The sequence below is a fragment of the Zootoca vivipara genome, chromosome 16, assembly GCF_963506605.1.
Source record: "Zootoca vivipara chromosome 16, rZooViv1.1, whole genome shotgun sequence".
In the NCBI taxonomy this organism is placed as follows: Eukaryota; Metazoa; Chordata; class Lepidosauria; order Squamata; family Lacertidae; genus Zootoca; species Zootoca vivipara.
Window position 1 is genome coordinate 42,778,452 of NC_083291.1, and position 21,384 is coordinate 42,799,835.

Genomic DNA, 21,384 nt, shown 5'->3' on the forward strand with positions numbered 1-21,384 from the left:
GTACAAATTGAAATACATGCTATGTCTCTGCATCACATTTCCCTAAGTGCATAGCTGGATTCTATGAACTGGACCAATGTCTGAGATTGCTGAGAACAGAGTAGCTAGGCAATACTGGACGGTTAAGTCCAGTCAAAGGCAACTATGGGGTGCGGCGCTCATCTCGCTTCAGGCCGAGGGAGCCAGCATTTGACCACGTTTCTGGGTCATGTGGCCAGAAGGATTAAACTGCTTCTGGTGCAACAGAACACCGTGATGGAAGGCAGAGCACATGGAAACACCGTTTACCTTCCCACTTGGAGTGGTACCTATTTATCTACTTGCTGTTAAGTCTCGACCTCAAGACGCCCACACGTTTCAACGTTGAAGAGAAGTTTTATTTACAATAACAAAATACAAGCTACAGTCTCAAGCCACGGCTCTCACTGACTTACGACTAGTCTGATGACTCATCTGAGTCTTCGGCGTTGTTCCACCTCCCTTTATCCCTCTGTGGGAACCACACCTTCTTCCTTCTATTAAGTGACGTCAGCCTCCCCCTTTCTTGTAATCCAGCCCTCCGTCTCTGCTTCACGCCGAGTGGATTATTAAGAGCTTCGGGAGAGCTGTTTCCTGATATCTCTCTAAACTGTTCACTCTGCTCCCCCTCTGCATTCCCCAATTCTGGGCCACCGTCCAAATCAGTCAGCTATGAGTGTTCACTTGTGGACCCTATGCTGACATCATCCCCCTCTCTAGGGTCCTCCTCCCGTCCTTCAGGTTCCCCCACTCTCGTCGTTGGCACTCTCTGGGTTACTTCCCACCATTCCTCATCCTCATCTTCCCAATAACTACAACCCGGTTGTGGCTCCTCCACCTCTTCCTCCCAATCAAGTTCATCATTCGTTTCTAGTACCCCCTCTGCTTGCTCTTCCACCCAATCTAGGGGTTTGGGTTTATTGGGATATCTGCGGTGAAACTCCCTCTGCAGCCTGGACGCATGTATATTACTCGCGTTTTCCCACGAGTTCTCCTCCTGACCATATCCTTTCCAAGCCACTAGATACTGCAACCCTCTACCCCTTCTGCGAGAGTCTAGGAGCTCGGCCACCTCGTACTCTGGTTCACCTTCCACCCAGATTGGTAACGGTGGTGGCTCTCGTCTCTCCTGATACCGATGTTTAGGCGTTACCGGCGATAGTAACGACCGGTGGAAAACAGGATACATCTTCATTGATGCTGGTAGTCGCAACTTGTAGGACACAGGGTTGATTTGCTCCAGCACTTCAAACGGTCCTACCCGCTGAGGTTGTAGTTTTCGACAACGTCCCTTACTTGGCCAGTCTTTTGTGGACAACCAGACTAGATCGCCCACCCGTATCTGCTTGCCCAGTTGTCGATGTTTATCTGCTTCTGCCTTGTATTAGGCCTTCACCTTTTCTAGCTGGTCCCGCAGAATACTGTGCAATGCTTCCATCTCTTCCGCAAACTGTTCAGCTACGGGCACAGCCAAACTATCACCCTGCCCCGGAAATCCCCTTGGGTTTCTCCCTTGACATGCGAAAAACGGCGTCTGTCTTGTTGATGTATGCACCGCGTTATTATATGCAAACTCGGCCAACGCTAATTTCTCGACCCAGTCATCTTGTTGATAATTAACATAACATCGTAAATATTGCTGTAAGGTGGCGTTCGTCCGCTCAGACTCACCATTTGTCTGCGGGTGGCGGGCCGACGAAAGACACACCTCCACCTTCAATAGTTGCATCAACCGCCTCCAAAACTGGGAGGTGAACTGCGTTCCCCGATCTGACACCACCTTCCGCGGTAATCCGTGCAACTTGAACACATGCTCCACAAAGAGTTGAGCTGTTTCCTGAGCCAACGGCAGCTTCTTGCAAGGCACAAAATGCGCCATCTTAGAAAACAAGTCTACCACCACCCAAATTACTGTCTGTCTCTGTGAAGCAGGTAAGTCCGTAATGAAGTCCATGGAAATAACTTCCCATGGCCCCTGTGGTGTAGGTAATGGTTGAAGCAGACCCGCTGGGGTCTCACGCGGCCTCTTTGCCCGTTGGCAAACCTCACAGGCTCTGATGTATTCTTTGACTTCCTCCTGCATACGCGGCCACCAGAATTCTCTGGACACTAAGCGTTCTGTCTTCCATTGCCCAAAGTGGCCTGCCGTTGGGCAGTCATGGCATTGTCTTAGCACCTTTGCCCGAAGCTCACCTTCTGGCACATAGAGAGCTTCCCCCTTGTACAACAACCCTCCTCGCTCTGAAAAACCTTCTGCCTGGGCCTCCCCCTTCTGTATGGCTTTTCTCTTTTCTCGAGCGAACACATCTTTCCGCGTCTGCTGCTGAAACTCAGACCGTTCCACTACCGTCCCCGCTGCAAGCTGCAGTTGCTCAGGTTTAAGAATTAATCTTTGCTCCCCTCCTGTCTCAGCTCCAAAATATTCTGGCTTACGGGACAAGGCATCCGCTCCCTGATTCTGCGCACTTGTCACGTACTTTATCCTGAAGTTGAACCTGGCAAAAAACTGTGCCCACCTGATTTGACGTTGGTTCAAATGACGTGCCGTTTGCCAGTACTGTAAGTTCTTATGATCAGTACGCACCTCCACCTGATGTTGAGCTCCTTCTAGAAAATGTCGCCATACCTGCAAGGCCTCTTTAATGGCTCTCTTTCCCATATGGTGTAATTTTGTTCAGACGAGTTTAGTTTCCTTGAATGAAAAGCGCACGGTCTCAGTTCCCCCTTTTCATCTGCTTGTAGTAACACTGCCCCAAGCGCCTTATCCGACGCATCTGTCTCCACCACCATCGGCTTGTAAGGATCCGGGTGAGCCAGATACCTTTCCTCTACAAACATGCTCTTCAACCTCTCGAAGGCTTTCTGGGCTTCTTCGGTCCATCGGAATTCCTTTTTACCCTTCAGACACTCTGTTATTGGCACCGTGATTCCTGAATACTGATGTATAAATCGCCTGTAATAATTAGCAAATCCCAAGAATCTCTGCACGTCCTTTCGAGACTTAGGGCTCTGCCATGACAACACCATCTGCACATTCTCTGGATCCATGTGCACCCCCTCTGGGGTGATCCTATAACCCAAGAACTCTACCTCCGTCACATGAAATTGGCATTTTTCTAATTTGGCGTACAGTCGATGTTCCCTCAGTCTCTGTAACACCTCCCTCACATGTTGTATATGCTCTTCTGGACTCTCCGAATAAATCAAGAGGTCATCCAAGTAGGATACTACCGAGTTGTCAATAATATCTGATAGCACATAGTTGATAAATGCCTGAAAGGTGGCCGTGCCTGACTGCAATCCAAACGGCATCACAAGATACTCAAATGTTCCATACCTGGTGTTGAAGGCCGTCTTCCATTCATCTCCCTCTCTGACTCTTATCAAATTATAAGCCCCTCTCAAGTCTAGTTTTGTAAAAATCTTTGCCGTTCTCAACCTCTCCAGCAGATCCCCAATTCTTGGCAATGGAAGGAATCATGCTCTGGTTGGTCCGTCGGTAATCCACGACTAGCCTCCTCTCAGAAGTCCCCTTTTTGCTTACAAAGAAGACAGGAGCTCCTCCTGGAGCTTTTGTTGGTCTTATAAACCCCCTCTCCAAGTTTTTCCTCAGGAACTCCCGTAAGTCAGCTAACTCTACCTCGGACATTGAATACAAATGGCTGGTTGGTATTTCTGCTCCTGGCAGTAGATCTATCTTACAATCGTATGGTCGGTGTGGTGGCAGCCGATCCGCTTCCTTCTCACAGAAGACATCTCTGAAGGACTTATACTGAGGCGGTATCTGCGTCTCCTTCCCCGTCAGAGGCCCTGAGACCATTGTTTCATTGGCCTCACTACTACTCTCCGACCTGACTCCCAAGCAGTTTAATCTGCAGTATACGGATGAGAAGGTCATGGATCTCTGACCCCAGGAGATCAATGGATCATGTCACGCCAGCCAGCTCATCCCCAGAACTATGGGATAGGATGACAATCTTGTGATATGAAACGCAATAACTTCCCGATGGCCTGGCAACTCTAACCCGATGGGCATAGTGGCCTCCGATACACAACCAGATAGCAGCGATCTGCCATCAATAGTTCGAACTTCTAAAGGCTCTTCCAATGACTGTGTTTCTATTCCCAGCCTACTCACCAAGTCTACATCAATAAAATCTGTGGAGGCTCCAGAATCTATAAGAATCTCCACACGCTCACTCTTTCCATCTGGGAGTCGCAGCATCGCACGCACAGTGATTACTGGTATGACCGGTCCTGGTGGAGGCCCTGCTGCTTCCTCTCGTCCCAACCTGAGGCCTCCAGAACGGGTTGGGGCTTCTCTTTTCCCGACAGCAGCTCTCTACATTCTTCTGGTGCTGTTATATCCGTCCCAGATATTGTGCCTCGTGGCCTTCCCACAGTACACTGCCGGGCCATGTGATTAGCTGCGCCACAATTGAAACACAATCTCTCTCTTCGCCTTCTCTCCCTCTCAGCCTGTGTAATGCCAGTTACTCTGCCCCCTCTGAGAGCACCCAATTGCATGGGCTCTTCTTCATCCTGAGCCAGTGAACCCTTAGTCTCCAATGGCACAAAGCTTCTGGGACTCTCTGATCTCCCTAAGCCTCTTCGCATCTTGTTCCGCGACTGGAACCTCAGGCCTAGTTGCAATGCGGCTTGTCCCAGCTCTTCTAAGGTGTTGAATCTGGGCATCTTCGCCAACTCATCACGAATTTCCTCAGATAGCCCCGCCTTGAACAAGCCTACCAAGGCCTTTCCTTCCCAGCCCAATTGTCTGGCATACATCACAAAACTAGACCAGTACTGAGCTACACTTCCTTTCCCTTGTCTGAGACTCAAAAATTCTTGCTCCAACTCATCCTGTTGGGCTGGGTTCTTAAATGTACTGTCCATGAGTTTCAAAAATGCCGGTAAGCTCTTAAGGACTGGATCAGCGGCCATCATATAAGGGGTAATCCATTGCCTTGCCACCCCTTCTAAAAGCCCCAGCACTGTAGCAATTCTGGCCTCATCATCTCTGTATTCTTCCCCTTTAAGTCTTAAGTAATACAAACAGGCAGCCCGAAAGGAATCATACTCTGCACTGTCCCCACTGAATCGTGGAGGAAGGGGTATCAAATTTCTTGTCATTTGCCTACCGGATAAATCAGAGAGCTGTTTTGCCTGTTCTTCCGTCCTTCCTTCCAGTCGTGCTAATCTCATTTTCAGTACTTGATTCTCTGCCCAAAGAATCTGTGTAGGGTCCATAATTGGTGGGGGTGCTGCTGCTCCTTGCTCCACAACCGGCTGTTGCAGTGCCGCCTGCCTCTGCATCTCATCCTCCATTCTTTCCTTTAATCAGTTGGCTTGTTTCAGCAGCAGTAGATAATGAAGAGATGAGTCATGCTGTTAAGTCTCGACCTCAAGACGCCCACACGTTTCAACGTTGAAGAGAAGTTTTATTTACTCCCCCTTTCTTGTAATCCAGCCCTCCGTCTCTGCTTCACGTCGAGTGGATTATTAAGAGCTTCGGGAGAGCTGTTTCCTGATATCACTCTAAACTGTTCACTCTGCTCCCCCTCTGCATTCCCCAATTCTGGGCCACCGTCCAAATCAGTCAGCTGTGAGTGTTCACTTGTTGACCCTATGCTGACACTTGCACTTTGACGTGCTTTTGAACTGCTAGGTTGGCAGGAGTTGGGACAGAGCAACGGGAGCTCACCCCATCACGGGGATTCGAACCGCCAACCTTCCGATCAGCAAGCCTAAGAGACTCAGTGGTTTAGACCACAGCGCCACCTGCACCCTTTACCTTTACAACAATGAGTACAATATACAAAAGTGTAATGTTTTTTGTGAGGGACAGGGGATATCGCGAAGTCCCTCCCCTCCTGAGTTCAAGCCCGTCCCCGAGCAAAGGGGAAAGCAGGGAGAGTTCCGATTCCAGTGGGGAAGCAGGAAGTCGTGTCCGAGGCTCAGGCAAGGTAGAGGAGCCAGGGTCCCAGGTGGGACAGGAAGGGGCAAGTAAGGGGGGAAGACCCATCCCCCCAACTCCAGAATTACGCAGGAAGAGGAGGGGCAAGAGGATGGGTCTGCCAAAGCTTTTGTGTTGGAGAAAGACGCGCCAAAAGCCATTAGGAGGTTCTGAAACCGACTGACAACATCGCTCCGTGTAAATAGCAATGACTTGAGCACTGTAAATACGCAGCACCAATAAAAGAATAAAATGCAGAGCTGCGTAGCGTCGTTACTCTGAAGTAGTCCACTCCGGCCACTGTGACAGCAACCTCCTAATCATTTTTGGGCTACTTTGGAGTTGCCGGGATGAGCGTGTCAGAGGCGGAGAAGTGGCGGCAGATCGCTGAGCAAGCCCAGCTAGAACTGCAACAGCTGTCGCTGCAGGCGCAGGGAGAATTGAAGGCAGCTAAAGAGGAGACTAAGAAGGTCCAGGACGACCGGCTACAACTTGCGGAACAGGTGAGAGAGCTCCAGGAAAAAGAGCAGCATTTAAGGGCGGTGGCGGTAGACCTCCAAAACAAGCTGGATGCAGAGAAAAACAAGGCGGGAGGGGCACCCCAAGTCCAAGTGCTGCCAGGAAGGAGAGCTGGGACCCTAGTAAGCAAGTTCAATGGAGACCCGAAGGAGTTTCAGGGCTTTGAGACTGAGATTGTGTATGCTCTTGAGCTGCACCACGATGAGTTCCCTGATGATGAGCACAGAGTAGCGTTTATTGTGGAGCACCTTACAGGGGCGGCCAGGGAGTGGCTAAGACCGTTAATTGCAACAAGGAATCCTTGCATGAAGAATGTCAAACTCTTTCTAGAAGGTTTGAAAACGATGTATTCGTCCGATAGTCATATGGACCAGACTAAGGAGGAACTTCATAATTTACGCCAAGGAAATATGACAGTTCGCGCGTATTGGGCGAAATTCACCATGCTGGTGCACAGATTGGGGTGGGATCTGGAGTCTGCCCCAATGCAAGCGGCGTTTTACTGGGGGTTGCATGAGGAGGTGAAGGATGAGCTCTCGAGAGGTCCAAAGCCCAGTAATATGGATCAACTGAGCAAAGCGGCTCTGGCGGTGGGGGTGAGGCAGGAATCCAGATGGAGCGACAAGCAAGCAACGCGCGCAAAGCGGGCTTGGTTCCCACGGTCGCAGGAGAAGCCACTCCCTCAACAACCCTTTCAAGCCACGCCTGGGGCCAGTCAGGACCAGGAACCCATGCAGATTGATAGCGCGCGCGCGCGGGCTTTTCAAACCCCAGCGGCGCCAAGACGCAAGGAGGGAAGGGGTGGGAATTGCTTTCTCTGCAACTCCCCCCAGCATCTCGTCAGAGACTGCCCACATCGCAGGGAGTGGCAAGGAAAGGCGGGAACGGTTGTGCCCTCCCCCACGGACGCAGCACCACAGCAGGGAAACGGGAAAGCCTGGCTGCAGGAGACAAGGGGCGGCAGCCAGGCACAGTCAGCAGACAACAGCCCCAGCCCACCCACCCGCACAGAGAGGAGCAGAGCCAGCCCACCCCTCCCAGAGCAGGAGTGGTTCTAGAAGTGACGCTCACGCTCCCTAATGGCTATCCCCTGACAGTCCTCGCCTTAATTGACAGTGGGGCGTCAGCGAACTTCTTCTCGAGGAACTTTGCAGAAGAGCACCAGATCCAGCTTCTGCAGCTGGATTTTCCTCTGCACGTGGCAACCATTGACGGCAGAGAGCTGCTGGGAGGGGCCATCACTCATCAAACCCCCCCCCATGAGAATGACGGTTGGAAGGCACTCAGAGACACTGGCATTCAACGTCACCACCATCTCAGACCCCCCAATCGTTTTGGGCATGAGCTGGCTGGCGCGCCACGACCCCTCCATAAGTTGGCATCAGAGATGCATCACTTTTGGATCGGACTTTTGCCTGGAACATTGCATGCAGCACCAACCAGGGGAGGGGCCTCCGATAGCCACGGTGGCCACCATGCACGTCAAAGGGGGTGAGGCGATACCCAAACCATACTGGGACCTGCAGGAGGTCTTCAGTGAAGCGGAGTCCGACCACCTGCCCCCACACAGGCCTTTTGACTGCCAGATCAACCTGGTGCCTGGGGCAACTATACCCCCAGCCAAGCTGTACGCCATGTCAGACCAGGAACTGGAGGATCTGCGCGCTTTTATCGACAAGAACCTCAAGCGGGGGTTCATCAGAGAAAGCAAGGCAGCAGGGGGCAGCCCGGTCTTCTGGGTGGACAAGAAAGACACGCAACAGCGCCGTCTTGTGGTGGATTTTAGACGGCTGAATTCGGTGACAGAGCCAGTGGCTTTCCCCATGCCCAGAGTGGATGATCTCCTGACAGCGGCACGCAGGGGCAAGATTTTCACCAAGCTAGACCTGAGGGGGGCATACAACTTGATCAGGATCCGGGAAGGCGATGAGTGGAAAACCACGATGTTCACGCCTCTGGGCTCTTTTGAATATCTGGTGATGCCCTTCGGGTTGCAAGGGGGCTCAGCATGCTTCCAGGCCTTCATGCACCACGTCCTGGGGTCCCTACTCTTCCGGAAATGCTTGGTCTTTCTGGATGACATCCTTATTTACTCCAACGACCCAGTGCAACACGTGAAGGACGTCAGGGAGGTGTTACAGCGCCTGAAGGAGAACCACCTGTATGTGAAGCTGGAGAAGTGCAAGTTTCACACCAAGGAGGTGGACTTCCTGGGCTACAAGCTGTCAGACAAGGGGCTGGCAATGGACAAGGACAAGGTGCAGACCATCCTGGACTGGCACAGCCCCAGGACGCGCAAAGATGCCCAACGCCTACTAGGCTTTGCCAACTTCTACAGGAAGTTCATCAAGAACTTCTCTCGAGTTACGGCTCCCATCACTGACTGCCTGAGAGGCAAGCAGAAGTTCAGGTGGACACCAGAGGCGCAAGCAGCGTTCGAAAGCCTCAAGAGGGTGTTCGCCTCAGACCAGAACCTGTTCCACGTGGTTCAGGACGCGCCCCTACGCATTGAAACAGATGCTTCTGATAAGGCTGTGGGCGCCATTTTGTTGCAACTGGACGCCAACAGAGAGTGGAGACCCTGTGCCTTCTTCTCCAGGAAGTTGACCCAGCCCGAGCGAAACTACACAGTTTTTGATCGGGAACTTCTTGCGATCCACGCGGCGTTCCAGCACTGGAGACACTTCCTGGTGGGCGCCAAGCACCCCATCCAGGTGTGCACAGACCACAAGAACCTGGAGTTCTGGAGAACTGCCAGGGTGCTCAACCAGCGGCAGATACGGTGGGCGGAGTTCTTCTCGAACTTCAACTTCTCCATACACTACATCCCAGGAGAGCAGAATGTCAGGGCGGATGCCCTCTCCCGCAAGCCAGAGTACATGGAGGAGGAGGCGCCACCAGCCCCAAGGCACATTTTCCCCCCGTCGGCGTGGTCCTGCGGAGCAGCAGTGGTGAGCGAGGCAGAACTCACAGCACTGACGGCAGCGGATGAATTTGCCAACCGCATCTTCAGAGAACTGAGAGGGGGGAGGGAGCAGGCAAAAGACTTTGCAGAACGCAGAGGGCTGCTTTTCTACAAGGGCGCGCTGTACCTACCCACCACCCAGCTTCGACGTACGGTCCTCAAGCAGATGCACGACAACCCTACAGCGGGGCATTTTGGAAGGGACAAGACCACTCACCTAGTCATGAGACACTTCTGGTGGCCAGGGGTGAGGGAAGATGTTCGAGACTATGTAAGGGGCTGTACCACCTGCCAGCGGGCGAAGGTGGTCAGAGCAGCGCCACCAGGGTTGCTGGAGCCCTTAGCCACACCACACAGACCGTGGGAAGTGGTGTCCATGGACTTCATCACAGATCTGCCTTCGTCCAGGGGTAAGACTGCAGTGTTGGTGGTGGTGGACCTCATGTCCAAAATGTGTCACTTTATACCGTGTGCCAGGGCAGTCTCGGCAGAAGAGACAGCCAAACTGTTTGTGGATCACATTTTCAGACTGCATGGATTACCTTTAAGGGTTATTTCGGATCGTGGCCGCCAATTTGTTTCCAGGTTCTGGCGGCGGCTCATGAACCTCCTGCAGGTGGAGGTCAGCTTGTCGACGGCTAGACACCCGCAGACCAACGGACAAGCGGAGAGGGTCAACGCCATTCTGCAGCAGTACCTGAGATGCTACGTCAGCCAGCGGCAAACGGACTGGGTGGATCGCTTGCCACTAGCAGAATTTGCCTACAACAATGCAGTGCACGTCTCCACAGGGGTGTCGCCCTTTAAGGCCAATTACGGGCGCGACCTCAGATCTTTCCCAGAGAGGGAGAGGGAGGAGGAGGAGGAGGGCCCACAGGCTGAGGATTGGGCAGAGGAACTGGAGACGGTGCACCAGCAGCTCAGAGAACACTTGGAGAGGGCCAAGGAAGCGTACAAAAAGGGGGCAGATCGCCACAGGCGACAAGGGGAGGTCATCAGGGTGGGGGACAAGGTGTGGTTGTCCTCGGAGGGCCTTCCCACCAGAGGGAGGTGCAAAAAGCTGGCACCCAAATGGCTGGGCCCCTTCACGGTCACGCAACAGGTCAACCCGGTGGCATACAGGCTGGCACTGCCAGAGGACATGAGGGTGCATCCAGTGTTTCATAGATCGCTGCTGTCGCCGTACAGGGAAAGCAGCAGGCTCCGAGACAGCGAACAAACCCCCGAGGGAGGGGGGGAGAGGGAAAGCAGGGAGCAACTCAATGAGGCCACGGCCATCCTGGATTCAAGGTGGGGGGTGGGGGGCCTGGAGTACCTCATGGCATGGGAGGATGCTCCACCGTCCCAGAATGAATGGGTTCCCGCCACTCAGATACAGGAGGAATTCTTGGTGGAAGAATTTCACGCCCTCTTTCCCCACAGACCCAAGCCCTGGCACATGGAAAGGGAGGGGGAGGAGGAGGAGGCACGGGAGAACAGCTCACCATGGCGCTGGGAAGCGGAGTTTGAGGAACCAGAGGATGAGGTATGGGTGTCGCCAAGATCCACCCAGTCAGAGGAAGGAGCAGATTGGCAAAACATTTTTACCCCCACCAGCTCTGACGCCACGGACTTTTTGGGATTCCCGTCCTCCCAGGCGGAAGGGGGGGGCTCGCAGGACTGGGGGGAGGTGTTCACACCAACGGGCTCGGAGAGCACCGAGTTTTTAGGCTTCCAGTCGTCACCGACACATGGGGGGGGGCCTGGGGAGGGGTGAAGGAGAGCTTGGGAGGGGGGTGGATGTGAGGGACAGGGGATATCGCGAAGTCCCTCCCCTCCTGAGTTCAAGCCCGTCCCCGAGCAAAGGGGAAAGCAGGGAGAGTTCCGATTCCAGTGGGGAAGCAGGAAGTCGTGTCCGAGGCTCAGGCAAGGTAGAGGAGCCAGGGTCCCAGGTGGGACAGGAAGGGGCAAGTAAGGGGGGAAGACCCATCCCCCCAACTCCAGAATTACGCAGGAAGAGGAGGGGCAAGAGGATGGGTCTGCCAAAGCTTTTGTGTTGGAGAAAGACGCGCCAAAAGCCATTAGGAGGTTCTGAAACCGACTGACAACATCGCTCCGTGTAAATAGCAATGACTTGAGCACTGTAAATACGCAGCACCAATAAAAGAATAAAATGCAGAGCTGCGTAGCGTCGTTACTCTGAAGTAGTCCACTCCGGCCACTGTGACATTTTTAATATGCAATATCCGCTTCATTTTGCATCTCTGTGAAAGTTAACCTAAGTAGAAATGTGGTTGATTAAGACAGGCGTGTTGTGCATGGGAAAGAGAACGTGGCAAAAGCCACTTCCTCAGGCAGGCAGCCAAGTGCAAACCATGCAGTCCATAACAGGCATTCTGGGCATGCATTTCAGATGAGTGAGAGGAGCTCCCTTCCAAGTTCCCTCAGAGGCCAATCCGTCTGGCTGGGCACTTCCTGCTAAAGGCCCCCGCCAGCTCAAAAGATGCAAGCCAGACGTGCCACCGCTCACCTCACCCTCCCTACCTACCTGCCCCCAGGCAGCCATTATTATCAATTATTACTACTACTATTTCTTACCCATCCTTCACCAGGAGGACCCATGGTGAGTTTCAGCCAATCAAAGGTAAAATATTTGAAACAGTTAACGCAGGTTACAAACAAGAGAATAAGGCAAGATCAAATATGTGGGCCATATTCAACCACCCCAGAGGTTCCCAATCCTATTTAGCCTACTGCCCCCTTTTCAGGAAAAAATAAATTATACTCACTATCCCCCTGGAAATCTACCTTCTTTAAGTGAACAAACAGAAAAAGGCAGTGACAAATTTGCATTCTTTTATGTGTTTCTATACCTACCTATGCCCTACAACATAGTAAAGAAAGATGTTGTAAGACACCTTGAAGCTTGAAATTATAATTTAAAAAAAAATTAAAATCAACCATAGTAACATTCACATTACACACAGAAAATTAAGATAATGAAGGATAACATTAAAATAAAAATTATGAATCACATTAAAAATAATCCTAATGAGAAGGATTAACCTAGTGCACTGCTGTTGTGTATTGAGTCAAAGGATTTTATCTCTGTACAATTGCCTGTATTTGCATTAGGATAAAGTAACTGCCTTTTGGTTCCAGAGGGTACAGCTACCATTGGTTCATTTAAGCTGCTGTATTTGGATCCTCTGTCTTATTGGTTCCCTCCAAAAGGCAGCACTGTGATTGCCTGATATTGTTCCCTCCAAAATGTATCCCTTTCTAGCTAGTCCCCTGTCCCTATAAATGTAGCCTTCCTGCCCTCAGAGCTCAGTCTTGTTTACTTTAATAAAGAAGTGTTACTAGAGAACTGTCTCCAGCATGTTATGTCAAGAGAGCTGAAACCACGAACCTCACGTCACAACACTGCTATTCATGTTTGGCTCTATTTCTGTCAGCAGCATTCTTAAATCACCACAATTAGCTATCACCCAAGCCAGGGGAAACCCCTCCAGGTCCAGGGGAGGCCTTGCTGCCGTCCTGCAACCACACCTGGCCTGCCACCAAGCGCCATTACACAACATCTCTGAATGGGTTTTTCAAACATTTATTCTCTTCTTCCATTATGCTTCCACCCCCGCCCCCCCATTTGCACCCAAGGCTATTCCCCCCCCCCGAATCACACATTTGGAAAACACTTCCACTCCTGGAAGCCAGTGCAAGGCCTGCCCCCTACGCCTCCCCAACCTGTGCTCTGGGAAGCTGATGGGACCCCCAGAATGGTGTGTAGTCCCAGGCGACAGATTTATAAAATGTGGCCCTGGGACCCGGGGGGGGGTCTCCAGGGGGCAGCAGGGTCCCTCCAGAGAGCCCCCTCCCCTGCTTGAGGTCCCCAATCTCAGTCACAATGTTTGTGCTTTTCAGGTGTGCAGTAAAATCCTTGTCCGCTCCCCAGTAGCGGTCATGGCCACCCCATTTATCTCCCAACGCTACTTTTTTTTTTGCTCTTTCCCCTGCAAAGAATGTCACGATCGCGTTAGGAAGAGGCTGCATTCAGTCACAGTCAAGCCCTTTGGAGGCTCAAACTTCAAGCCGGAGCAGCTGGATTTTCTCTCCTTGGAAATAAACGGGGGCATTTCAAAACCGCCTTCTTTTAGCCTGAAGGTCTGTGAATGGGCGGCACCTGCTGGCGAGCAGCAAAGGGCGTCTCCCGAAGTGCCTTCACTGCCTTCTGCAGTTTTAAACCGATATGAAATAAGCAGCACAAAACTACCACACTAGTCCACGTTCTAAATATAGTGTTAATGATCCAAAAATAGAGAGAAAGATGTACAAAAACTGTTACAGAAGCCACAAACAGGCAACACGTACAAATTTTGTCCAAGAGGAAATTTCAGTCTTTAGAATTCCTTAAGCCAGGCTCCTGTAGATATCAAGGAAGGTAAAGTGTCAATGGTATTGCACACAAGAGTTAGACACTTGTTTCGCCCATGAAGAGTTTCGGGCTTCTTCAGTAAATTCTCTCTCAGGGTTTTGATATATTTGTACACATGCACTGGTGATATAAACCAAACCTTTTTAATATTTGAACAGAATTTCTAATTGATATATAAACAGACAAGTACAAAAAAACAATACTTACAATTCATACGTTACATCTCGTCTTGGCTTAAGCTACAACGTTAAATTTCTTTCTTCAGAAAATTCTCCCTTAAAGTTTTAGGATATATACATTCACTGGTGATATAAACCAAAACCTGATTAATATTTAAACATTCATTATCTAATTTCTGTCAGGTTTTCTCATGAAGCTCATTTGGTGTGACCTCAGCCCAGTCACTGCCTCTCAGCCTAATCTACCTCACAGGGTTATTGTGGGGATTCAGTGAGCAGTGTGAGAATCATGTACGCCACCTTGAGCTCATTGGAGGAAGAAAGGTGGGGTATAAATGCAATGAATGAATGAATGAATGAATATTGGGGCCCCTTCCAGTTCTACAATTCAGTGATTCTATACAAGGCACAATCCTGTGCCTGTTTATTCAGAAGTAAATCCCACTGTGTTCATCCAGAACTTCTGTCTTCAGCACATGCTGAACTGTTAGGGATGGGGAGAAAAGTGATTTGGTTTGGATGTTAATGCAAACCTACGCAATTTACACTTTCTGGAAAAAGATGCAAACTGAAACACAGCTAGCCTTAGAAAATTCACACTTCTCTGACTCTTGTGGTGCCGTTCTAGCCAAATAATGTATGCAAATTGCATGTACTAGAGGAACTTTTGCATGTACTAGAGCAACTTTTATGAGTTAACCTTGACCAACTGCATTCTATCTCCAGCTCCCCTGTAGGGAAACATGCTCTGAGTCTCATGGGCTCAATGATGTTGCCCCTTGCCTGCTGAGCTGTCAGCCCCTCACCCCTCTTTTGGACACCCTCCCTTGTGGAGGGTTCCATCAGCCTCCTCTCCTCTCTCCTTGGAAATCCTCACTCGCATGCTTACTTTCTCCAAGGCCAGGGCTGCTACAACAAACAGCTGCACAAATCTCTGGAGGCAGAGACATGAGAGGGCATCAGAGGAGGGAGGGAAGGCAGGAGGCACGGAGGCCGGTGCTGCCCACTGCACCCCTGACCATCATTCAGGGTGCCACGGTGCACTGGTTGAAAAGCATTAGAGGAAAGTGAAAACATTAGTCAAATTTGAATACAAAAATGCGTATACAGTATTACAATAAATTTTCATTAAAATGGTCACAATTGTTAATAAGGAATCCTTTTTAAAAACATAATCACAAATGCAAAATGTGGAGAATTGAACAGAAGGCGGGGGAAATGAGAAACTGAGATAAAACAAAATTGGTAGATTCGCCTCCTCCCCCAACTCTTCCTCTTACTAAAAGCGACTTAGCTTTGGCTAGGCTGTGCCCAAGGTGATCTGTTGGTGATGCAAAGCAGAAATCCACCACCTGCTCCTCCAGAATGTTCTTTCTAGGCACTCTTGAGTTTTGCTGGCTTATCTTCCTCTAGCAGAAAGGATATATGGCAGTGCCCTTAGCCCACCCCCAGCGGAAGCCTTCTTATCTTTCCTGCATGTAGCTTGCTCTCTTTATCTTCATATAGCTCATCCTGCAGTCTCACAGCAAGGAGAGAACACCAACTGCCCGGCGTGCCATTTGTCTTGCTTGGGTGCTCTTTACTCTTCCAGCCACTTTTGTCACTATCCCTGCAGGTAAGTGAGCCAGCCTCCTCCGTGTCACTTCTTGGGAACTGGGGAAAGTGCACAAACCCTGGGATTTCCTCTTCTAGCTAGCCAGAGGTGGGGGTGGATAATGGAAGCCAAACTGCTGCCTTTGACAGAAGCTGCTTGGGGGATCTTGTTTGGCCCATCATTCTTTCAGCCTGGCCAACCTGACATGGCAGTTGTTGAGAATAAAATGGAACAACCTCATGTATATCCCTGAGTTTCACAGAGCAAGGGGAGGAGAGGAACATGGTGAAGGAAAAGAAGTAAATCTATGGGTTACAGGTAGGTAGCTGTGTTGGTCTGATGCAGTCAAAACAAAAATAAAAAAATCCTTCCAGCAGCACCTTAGAGACCAACTAAGTTTGTCATAGGTATGAGCTTTCGTGTGCATGCACACTTCTTCAGATTTGCGTTGCTACTTAATAGAAAGGCAGAGTAAATTCAATTGTTTATCTGCTATGTTTAAATGCTACCTCATTGAAAAAGGTTACAAAACTGATTAAAAAATTAAAATCAATTAAAAAGACAGCAATAAGTCAAAATGAAAGAAATGAATTAAGTTAAGAGTAAGTATGGCTGCAATCACACGAAGGAGAAGGTCCCTTTTAACTTAGTGGGACCTACTTCTATGATTAAACATGCCCACGCTGGCATTGCAAGTACCGTAAGTAAGTAAGTAAGTAAGTAAGTAATGCCCTGCTCTGCTGCTCAAAGGGTATTCAGGGTAGCTTTACACCATGAAAATGCAAAGGGAAAAATAGGTGTCAAAGAGGCAAAAGAGCATATTTAAACTGCAGTAATCTAAAGGAAGTTTAAATATGCTCTTTGCCTGCAGTAATATAAAAGAAGGGGACGCGGGTGGTGCTGTGGGTTAAACCACAGAGCCTAGGGCTTGTCGATCAGAAGGTCTGTGGTTTGAATCCCTGCGACGGGGTGAGCTCCCATTGCTCGGTCCCAGCTCCTGCCAACCTAGCAGTTCAAAAGCATGTCAAAGTGCAAGTAGATAAATAAGTACTGCTCCGGCAGGAAGGTAAACGGTGATTCCGTGTGCTGCTCTGGTTCGCCAGAAGCAGCTTTGTCATGCTGGCCACATGACCTGGAAACTGTCTATGGACAAACGCCGGCTCCCTCGGCCAATAGAGTGAGATGAGCGCCCCAACCCCAGAGTCGGTCACGGCTGGGCCAGGGATCCCTTTACCTTTTGTTGTTGTTTAGTCATTCAGTCATGTCCGACTCCATGGACCATAGCACGCCAGGCACTCCTGTCTTCCACTGCCTCCCGCAGTTTGGTCAGAGTCATGTTGGTAGCTTCGAGAACACTGTCCAACCATCTCAACCTCTGTTGTCCCCTTCTCCTTGTGCCCTCAATCTTACCCAACATCAGGGTCTTTTCCAAGGAGCCTTCTCTTCTCATGAGGTGGCCAAAGTATTGGAGCCTCAGCTTCAGGATCTGTCCTTCCAGTGAGCACTCAAGGAAAACAGAAAGCAGCAGCAACAAAACTTTAAACATTACAAGCCTGCTGAAAAAGAAAAAGAAATCAACTTGGAGTGCAAAAAAACTAGAAAAACTAGATACTGACAGATGTCCACTGAGAGGATGTTTGAAAACAGAATTGACAGTACTCGACACAATGGACCCAATGCCGCTGCATATGCCCCTGATGAGAAAATTGCTGGTTATATATTGATATTTCTTGACATTATTTCATGTAAGCATTTGGGTAGGTGTTGATGACAACTTTACAAACTCATCAATGGGGCATTGGGCAATGGTTCTAAACCAGAAGAAGTAAGCCAAGGGGAAAAACCTTGGATTCCTTTTAATGGTTGGTTGGAGAGAAGGTTTTTTAAAAGAATTCTTTTGGATGCTAAAACTCTGCTTTTCTCTCTTTCTTAACAGTAATGAGACCCTGGAAGCTCTGCATAGACTTTCTGTGGTGTGCCGTGATCCTCACACCATTTCCAGGTTGGTGCTCCAAAACTGGGACTGTACACTCAGCTCAATCCCATTTCAAAAGGCTCCTCCAGAGGAGCTTTTATTCAGCATTTGCAATGATTTGCTTGCACAAAGCTTATTTAGTGGTTATTGATATTCATTCTGATTTGCTGGGAAGTCAAGGTGTACTGCAATGAGCATTTATTCTGATATGCCTGTGGGTTGTTTATAGGGGCTTGTCCACTTTGGGGCATTGTTTAGAGGTTGATTCCCCCCCCCCAGTCCACAGCCACACATACAGTGTATGAGGAGCAGCTTAGGTCTTTCCCATCCATAGCAGTAGCCATTCCCTTTTGTGTTTGTCCCTGCCTTCTAATGTGTTGGTTCTGCTATGCTATGAAATACAGATGTGGGGCATGCACACAGATGGCTGCATGGGCACCATGGTGGGTTAAATAAAAACCCACCCAGCAAATATACAAAAGTGTACAATCAGGCAATTTCTGGCACACCATTTTTCATGTATCATATTTTTCCGTGTATAACATGACCCCTATTTTTTGGGACTCCAAATAAAGAAATCCCCCATATGCTCTATCCATGTATAAGATGACCCCCAATTTTAAACTTGAAAAAATATATACATGGAAAAATATGGTAATTTGTGCAATTAGCTGGTTTTGTGCAAATCTGAGGCGTCAAAAGGGAGAAAACCTATAAGGCTATGCTCCATTCAGAAGCACACCAGAAATATTTATGAGCATGGCTGGAAACAAAAGCAATGTGAAAGCAGTGGGCACTGAAAGGGGAGTAGCAGAAAGTGAAAATTGATTCACCCACCCCAAAACACCAAAACAAATTTTCTGTGACTCTCTTTGGTCTGGACCCAAAGAGAGGTAGGTAAGTCTATTAATTGCACAAACCTAATTTCCAGTACAGAGGTACCTTGGTCTACGAACAGTCCTGTTATTGAACTATTTGGGCAATGAACTCCGCAAAACTGGAAGTAGGTGTTCCGGCTGGCAAACTTTGCCCCGGAAGCCAAACAAAGCTGAACAGTAGAAGGGCACCGGTGGCAGGAGGCCTCAGTAGGAAAAGTGTGCCTTGGTTTAAGAACACTTTGGTTTAAGAATGGACTTCCGGAACGAATTAAGTTCGTCAACCGAGGTACCACTGTAGACATTTGATTTAGTGACCATCTGGAAGTATTTAAAGTGCTGCTGTTAACTTTTAGGTTCTATATGGTTTGGAACCTTGATACTTATTGTAATTTATTTCTAAATATATTTATATAGCACTGCATCATAACAATATTTCAGAGGCTGGAGCTTGTGGGTCCCTTTCAGCTATACAATTCAATGAATCTTAAACGTAATAATAATAATAATAATAATACCGGTAATAATAATAATAATTACAATATTACAACAGAATTACAATAAAACATAAAAACAATTAAGTGCAGCCTCAATTCAAGTATTCCATAAATCCAAGCCATGAGGGAGGAAAAACACAGGGGTCAAGCTGAGTCTAACCCAAAGGCCAGGCGGAACAGCTCTGTCTTGCAGGCCCTGCGGAAAGATGACAAATCCCGCAGGGCCCTGGTTTCCTGGGAAAGAGCGTTCCACCAAGTTGGGGCCAGTACTGAAAAGGCCCTGGCTCTAGTAGAGGCCAATCTAGCCATCTTATGGCTCGGGATCTCCAGAATATTGTTGTTTGTGGACCTTAAGGTCCTCCGTGGGGCATACCAGGAGAGGCTATATAAAAAGCAGTTAACAATAAGTTGAAAGCAAAAAGGAATTAAAAACAAACATTAATAGACTAAAGTGGGAGACGTACTCTTAATTGCCTGCATAGGTCTGGTTTTCAACAGCTGCTTAAAAGTTGGCACAGAAGGCACCTGTTGAATCTCTATTGGCAGCAAGGATGCCACCTTGCCACAACAATTGAAGGGGCTGGTGCCACATGACATGCACGAGTGATGTCAGCACATCATGCGCATGCTACAGGGTGTGTGAGTGGAGTGAGCACGCTGGCAGGCTGCACAATTAAAATCAGCATGTCGTGCAGCGTGTGCACAAGGCTGCTGCAGATTCTTTGCCCACCCCTCAGCCTCTATGATTGGTTGTTGTTTAGTCATTTAGTCGTGTCCGACTCTTTGTGACCCCATGGACCATAGCACGCCAGGCACTCCTGTCTTGCACTGCCTCCCGCAGTTTGGTCAAACTCATGTTCGTAGCTTCGAGAACACTGTCCAACCATCTTGTCCTCTGACGTCCCCTTCTCCTAGTGCCCTCAATCTTTCCCAACATCAGGGTCTTTTCCAAGGATTCTTCTCTTCTCATGAGGTGGCCAAAGTATTGGAGCCATGATTGGTACAGAGTTCCATAGGACCGGGTGGATGAGATAAAAGGCTTGGTTTCTCATTGTTGTCATATGAGCCTCACCAGCGCAGGGAATGACTAGAGACACTCCTGCAGATGGTCCTGAGGTATCCTGAACCCAATAACCTTGAACATGACTTGGTATCAGATAGGCAGCCAGTGGCAGCAGTGGTGTCACATGTTCTCAACCAGAAGCTCCCACCAGCCATCTGGCCACAGTGTTCAGCACCACCTGGAGCTGCTGAACTAGGTCCAGGGCAACCCCACATAGAGTGCATGTCAGCAATCTAGCCTCAGGGTTACAAACGTGTGCAATAGTGAACAGACTTCCCCTGTCTAGGAATGGCTGTACTTGGCGAACCAGACAGCTGGTAAAAGGCGCTCCTAGCCACAAAGGACAGTTGGGCCTCTAGTGATCTCCTGGCCTGCTACACTCTCCCCAAGTTCGCCCATCCCTGGAATACCCTTTTCTGTCTTTTGTCTGTTCCTCTCTTATGGGTTACAGTTTTCTGCTTGACCTATGCTTTCCAGGCACGGGTCTGAGCAGTTTTCCCTTTGCCCTGCTCCTTTCTCAGGGAAAACCCGTCCTTTAGTACTAAATTGGAATCTGGAGAAAACTTGAATTGCCATTTGCTCTGATTGAGTGCTAAAGAGTGGTTTTCCCCAGGAGAAAGCAGTGGAACAAGAGGAACTGTGGACAAGCCCTTACTCCCCCCCCCCATTGTCCCCACAGTTAAGGAGGCTCAAGGCCATGCAATGTCAGCACACCATGCACACATGCCCCATGGCATGTATTCATGATGTCAGCACCCACCGCTGCGAGCATGCTGACATTATTCAAGCATGCTATGGGGCATGCTGATGCCCTTCAGTTTGTGCACATAATGCAAGCATGCCCCATGGCATGCACACATGGCTGCAAAGAACTTTGGGATGTCCTGTCCCTTTAGTCAGAAATATGGGCCCACTCCCCCCCTACTCAGTGTTAGCAATTTCACTCCTCCGATGCTGCAGATGAGATTGTTGTAAATCACATGCCTGTCTGGGAAGAGTGTGCGAAATGGAAGACAGTCTTATTTCTTCTTCTCTAATGTACTTTCACTTTTACTTGTGCCTGTCTGTTCTCTCGGAGCTGGAGAGAAAGGACGCCATTATGCTTTTGTCTGTACATTGTTGTCGCTCTTTAGTCATTTAGTGAAGCAGAACACATTGAAGCAGAACACATTGTTGGAGTGTCAGAATGCATAGATAGAAGGCAAATAAGCGTTCCATGGCTTTATTTCGCTTAGTTGCTTACTCTTGAGTAGAACTGCATGTTCACTCTAGGAATAAGCACCTTTGTAAAATGAGTCAAATTGAAGCAGAACACATTGTTGGAGTGTC